This window comes from Meles meles, chromosome 3 (genome assembly GCF_922984935.1).
Source record: "Meles meles chromosome 3, mMelMel3.1 paternal haplotype, whole genome shotgun sequence".
In the NCBI taxonomy this organism is placed as follows: Eukaryota; Metazoa; Chordata; class Mammalia; order Carnivora; family Mustelidae; genus Meles; species Meles meles.
In genome coordinates, this window is record NC_060068.1 from 135,681,160 (window position 1) to 135,687,828 (window position 6,669).

Genomic DNA, 6,669 nt, shown 5'->3' on the forward strand with positions numbered 1-6,669 from the left:
GCTCATTTTTTCTTTTGCCTTTAAAAACAATCTGGAAAAGTACACCAAAATTAATATGGCTACCCCACAGGGGCAAATGGTCTTGTGACAGACTTTGTCCTTTATGTGCTTTTATAATTGTCGGAATTTTTTTTTTTTGTAATAGAAAATTAGATTTAAGCATTATAGCACTGTCTTCCTGTCTGTCTTCCTGATCATAGGACGAAATGAAGACTAGGTTAAGCTAGATTTAAGGTCAAGGCTGGCATCAAGCCAGGGCTGGAATCCTGGTTTTCAGAGTAGAATCTATTCTATGTCAATTATTTAGAAGGCGGAAGTTGGCAGAAAGGGGAACAAACCCCTACAAGGCTACTACAAAGAGCCCAGGAGATAAGTGGTAACTTAATTAAAAGCAGTGTAATAAGATTGGATGTGTAGCTTGCTCCTGGAAACTTCTCAGCATTTTTCCTCCACAGCTCTTCCACAGGAGACCCACGGGACAGGGGCGCTCCTTGACCGTTTGAGACTGAAAAACACAGCAAGACTGTGTTTTATCTGCATATCACTTCTTCTAGATTTGGAATTCCCCAGGCAGAAGTTCCAAGCAATTCAATGCCTCCTTAGTTGGTTTTTGGGTACCTCCTCATGCCCATTCTCATTTACACTTTATTTTCATTTAAATATAAATTTGAAAAATTAAGCTGAACACAATTTTGCTTCCAGTTTCTATTCAGAAAGTCTGGATCCTTCTGGAGATAAGTATAGATAGATGTCCCAGAGCAGCAATTTTCAAGATTTTTTCCACCATCTTTTTCCGGGACTCAGTTGGGAAGTGGGGGAAAAGGAAAGCTGGATCATTTGATTGAAAGGTTCACAAGCTTGAGGAGGGCTCGGATTTTAGTCCGTTTTCACTGGAAAATCTGTGCCAAGAAGCATGAGTCAGAAATGTTTTAGGCTTGTAGATTCTCTGTGTCATTTCTTCAGTAATGGTGACCACAGTTACAGAGGTCATTCCAAGTCACTCATTTACTCATTCACTCATAGCAGTGACAATCTTTTGTGAATTATTGTTCGAATTCCTTTAGCTTATGATGCGACTCTCCTTTTCCTGAGAAAGCAGTGAGGTTTTTTTTTTTTTTTTTAATGATTATTTAAGCTATTCCCTTGTGGTGGCAGTGGGACATCTGTTTCAATGTGCACATTATTTTAATGTGATTGTTTTGTAGGTGGGTCACCTTTGGAAAATATTTCATTATAGTGCTATATTCTATATTTGTAACCTATTTCATGATAAGTTGATATGTGTCCTTTGTAATTTCTATATTTTGTGTTTGTACTCTTTCATTCAAATAAACCTAGTTCATGTAAAATAGAAATATTTTCTACTCCAATGCAGTATTTACCTTCTTTTGGTCAGCTCTGAAATATCTATAATCTGTACATCTGTATCTCATCTGTTTTAAATTTTACGTGCAGCTTCATTTGCCCTTACTGATTAATTGCAGTTGAATTTAGTTCTTGTTCAGAAAACACTTCAGTAAAAAGTTACAAGTGTAAAAATGAGGGGAAGGTTGTTTCCCACAGTTTTGTTACATTGTAACAAATAGACTATATACTCTAATATATTTTAGCTGTATTATAATGCAGATTTTTGGATTCATTTCTTTATCCCAAAGTTCACCACTATGTCTTAGAAAACATCTCTGGACCTTAGTATTGGTTGAATCTGACAGTGAAAGTAGGGATCCAAGGAGAAGGAGCTTAAAAGCTTCCAGCTACTGGATCTCTGGAAGGTTCTTGGGGGGAAGTGGTGCCTTCCATTATCCTCTCCAGCAAACCTCAGACTTCAACAAAAATTTCTATTATGTAAACAGCAGCCAAATAGCTTCTGATCACCATGGGAGAAAAGAGTCATCCAAACTAATAGAATCTCAGGTAAAAACCAAGAAATAGGACGTTATCCTAGCTCCCTTATTTTAATTTTTTTTAAATTTCTTTTCAGCATAACAGTATTCATTGTTTTTGCACCACATCCAGTGCTCCATGCAATACGTGCCCTCCCTAATACCCACCACCTGGCTCCCCCAACCTCCCACCCCCGCCCCTTCAAAACCCTCAGGTTGTTTTTCGGAGTCCATAGTTTCCCATGGTTCACTTCCCCTTCCAATTTCCCTCAACTCCCTTCTCCTCTCCATCTCCCCATGTCCTCCATGTTATTTGTTATGCTCCGCAAATAAGAGAAACCATATGATTGATTGACTCTCTGCTTGACTTATTTCACTCAGCATAATCTCTTCCAGTCCCGTCCATGTTGTTACAAAAATAGAGCTTCCCTATGACCCTGCAATTGCACTACTGGGTATTTACCCCAAAGATACAGATGTAGTGAAAAGAAGGACCATCTGTACCCCAATGTCTATAGCAGCAATGACCACGGTCGCCAAACTGTGGAAAGAACCAAGATGCCCTTCAGCGGACGAATGGATAAGGAAGATGTGGTCCATAAACACTATGGAGTATTATGCCTCCATCAGAAAGGATGAATACCCAACTTTTGTAGCTCCCTTATTTTAAGCAAATGTGTTTACAAGGGGCACTCTGGGTTAGACAGCTGATTTGGAGCTTTACAGTATATTAAGACGTAAGTTACAATCTCTATGAAGTGGAAGACACACATCTTGTTAGATTGCTTGTTTCCTTTATTATTGTTTTTTAACTTGTTATTTTGAAATACTTCGGGGTTTACAGAAAAATTGCAATGATAGTACAGAGTTCCTATATTCATTCACCAGTTTCCTCTAATGTTAACAGCTTACGTAACCATGGTACATTTGCCCAAACTAAGATATTAGCATTGCTAATACTATTAACTACAGATTTTCAAATTCTGTTATTGATCTTTAAAATTTTAAGTTAAGTCCTTTTTATAAACACAACAGAATTTAGGTTAAAGGTCAGTATCCCTATTTCCTGTCCTCCTTATCAAAATTCCTCCCCAATCCCACTGCCCAGGAAGAATCAGTGTTATTGCTTCATTTTTTTTTGGCCAGCACCATCTAGTAGAAATACAATGAAAACCACATAGGTAATTTTAAAAATTTCTAGCCACATTTAAAAAGGTAAGTAGAAATAGGTGAAATTAATTTTTAGTAGGTTTTTTTAACTCAACCATCTAAAGTATTATTTTAATTAGAATAAATATAAACATCATTAATGAGTCCCTCCCCCCATTTTATGCCTGAAACTCCAGTAAGCGTTTTTTATTTAGAGCACATCTCATTTCTGATTAGTCACATTTTAAGTGCCCTATAGTCACATGTAGCTAGTGGCTACAGTATTAGTACAGTTCTAGGTGATTCCCTGTTCTCTCTCATACACACACAAAGATACACATTGCAATTTACTTTTTCCACTGTTTGAAAACGGCGATTGGTCCATGTCAGATTATATGGGACAAAAGCATTCACTGAGATAACTGTAGTATTAAGTAGAACAAATCTTCATCATCTATTAAATCATTTCTCTATGCATAGGTATTTAACCCTCTCTCCCCCCATTTCAAATAAGGCTGCAAAGAACATCTTTTATACAAAGACCTATGTTTATGTGTGTAGTTCCAAGGCATGGGGTTCTAGATATGGAATTGTAGTATCAAAAGTTATGATTGTGTTTCAAGTATTATGACTATAAACAATATTTTTTAAAGATTTATTTATTTGACAGAGAGATCACAAGTAGGCAGAGAGGCAGGCAAAGAGAAAGGGGGAAGCAGGCTCCCCACTGAGCAGAGAGCCCTATGTGGGGCTCAATCCCAGGACCCTGAGATCATGACCTGAGTCGAAGGCAGAGGCTTAACCCACTGAGCAACCCAGGTGCCCCAGAACAGTATATTTTAAAAATAGGTATGCCAATCATTGTGTTGTTAAATGTATATTAATAGCCATTTTAGAAAACTATTTACTCCAACAATGTTCCTTCATCTCAGAATTATTTTTGTTTTTTTGAAATTTGACTTAAGAACCAGTTTAAGCTAAAAATACATAGGCCAAAAGACTCTAATAGGCCTTGTTCCTTTGTAATCACAGTTATTATTCACTCATTCATTCATTCATTTCCTTCCTTCTTCTCTTCCTCTTTCCCTCCCTCCTCTGTTCCTCTGTTCCTCTTTTCCTTCTTTCATTCCATCCATGCACCCACTCATCTGTCCCAGAAATAGCTTCCTGCTGGTATTCCCCATTCCACTTTTGCTCTCCTAGGAATCTCATTCTCCTTACACAGCAGCCCAAGTATTTTCTTTTTTAAAGTCATCAACCAGGTTCAATTGCTCTGTTATTCAAAACCTTTCAACAGCTTCTCATGGGACTGGATATTTTCTGACCTCACCAACCTCTTCTTACTCACTCTATTTCAGCCATGCTGGTCTGCTTTCTGCTTCCAAAACAAAATAAGTTCTTTCTGGTTCCAGCGCCTTTGCAGCGGAATTGTTCCCTCTGTTTGGAATACTTCTCTCAGACCCTTTGCAGAGCTACCTTCCTCGTCTTTCCTGGTTCAATGACAGCTGAGGGCTTCCCAGACCATCCAATCGAAAAGTACCACAACCTGCTTAGCTTTGGTCTAGTTGACTTCCTACATAGTTTATCTGAGACGGAGATTCCCTTATTTGTTTACCTTTTCGGCGTGTGATTTGTCTTCCCCAGTGCTCAACTCCAGAGTATTCTATCCTCCTTCCCATCCCAGATGCCCAGTACAACACTTGGCTTGTAGCGGGTGCCCAACCAGCGCTTGTAGACTAACCCACAGGATGAATCTCCACCTGCTCTGTGGCAAACTCGAGCCATGACACAGGTGCCACAGAAAGAAAGATTTGTAAGTTTTTCCCTCAAGTAAGTCAGAGTTCATCAGGGCAGCCCTTGCGCGAAGCAACTGATTACAATGAAAGACCATAAGCAGATAGCAGACCCGCCTGCTAGATTCTGAATAATACAGAAAAGCTTTTTTTTTTGGTGATATCTTCATTTTTTTCCCTCTTTCCTTCCTATTCTAGTCCTTGTCTTTACCATTTCCTTGATTTGACTCTGTAAAATTCCAAGGGACTCTCATAGAATAAAGATGGCCTGGCACACAGTAGGTGCTCAATAAATGTTAATTGGGGGGCGCCTGGGTGGCTCAGTGGGTTAAAGCCTCTGCCTTCGGCTCGGGCCCTGATCCCAGGGTTCTGGGATCGAGCCCCACATCGGACTCTCTGCTCAGCAGGGAGCCTGCTTCCTCCTCTCTCTCTGCCTGCCTCTCTGCCTCCTTGTGATCTCTGTCAAATAAATAAATAAAATCTTTTAAAAAATTGTTAATTGGGTGAATGCATGAAGTGTCACAGATTCTAATGGCAGAGCCACCCCCTCCATGAGTAAACACAGAGTGACTTGAGGTATTTTCTATTTTGTAGGAAAACGTGCTCTTTATGATATAAGCACTTGTTTATTGATTAAAGCATTATTTCATAATCTGCCATCTTTCTATGTGCTTGGTGAAGTCTGAATGTGGCTTTAGGCAACCTAAGCTGCTTTCTTTTCCATCTGGGACAACGAGAAGGATGGCTGTAATTAGGTTGTGAAAAATATGTTACACGAATGTAAAAGACTTCTGCTTTTGTAGGAACACGCAGTTTGGGGACTTGCTTGATTTTTAAAAAATTTTCTTTAGTTAAAACATTTTACATACATTGTATAAGCAGTACACTGGTACATTCTTGTTTTAAAAATACTGAAATGATGGTGCCTGGGTGGCTGATTTGGTTAAGGGTCTGCCTTCGGCTCATGATCTTGGGGTCCTGGATGGAGTCCCGCTTGGGCATCTCTGCTCAGCGGGGAGCCTACTTCTCCCTCTGTGCACCACCCTCCTCTCCCTGCATTTTTCTCTCTCCCTCAAAAAAAAGATTTTTAAAAAAATACTGAAGTGGGGGGGTACCTGGGTAGCTCAGTTCTTAGGCATCTGCCTTTGGCTCAGGTCATAATCCCAGTGTCCTGGGATAGAGTCCTGAATCTGGCTCCCTACTCAGTGGAAAGCCGGCTTCTCCCTCTCCCACTCCCCCTGCTTGTGTTCCCTCTCTTGCTGTGTCTCTCTCTGTCAAATAAATAAAATCCTTAAAGAAAAAATACTAAACTGATATATGCACAGCCTTAAACTGAAAGTCCCCCTTGCCTCTGCTTGCCTCCCTACCAGAGAGGACACTCTGAGCATGTTGGATGGGTACTCCCATCTCCTTTGCCTTGACTTTGGCATGTAAATACACATCCATAATGCGTATGCTGTCATTTGATCACAGTGTTTTTACAAAAATGGATTTCTCTGAAATAGATTGTTGTGTGAGGTTTTTTTTTTTTTCCACTTAATATTTCTTGGAAACAGTTCTATGTGAGTATTCCAATAAAATGTTGACACTCTATCAAAATATATCATTACTGAGCAGAGGGTGTTGTGGATATTGTTGAAAATTGCAATGCCCATCGCCAACATGGTGCCCTGCCAAGGGTTTCGATAGAGCCTAGTCTATGTTTTGCCGAACTGTTACTAGCAAGGCAATGTGTTGGACTTGTTGCCGGAGTCCTGCAATGGTCTTGGTTTGGGAGAGTCCTTTGGAAAACCACCCTAACCCTATCTGGCAAAAACCTGTCTCTGATCCCCCGGCTTCCCTAA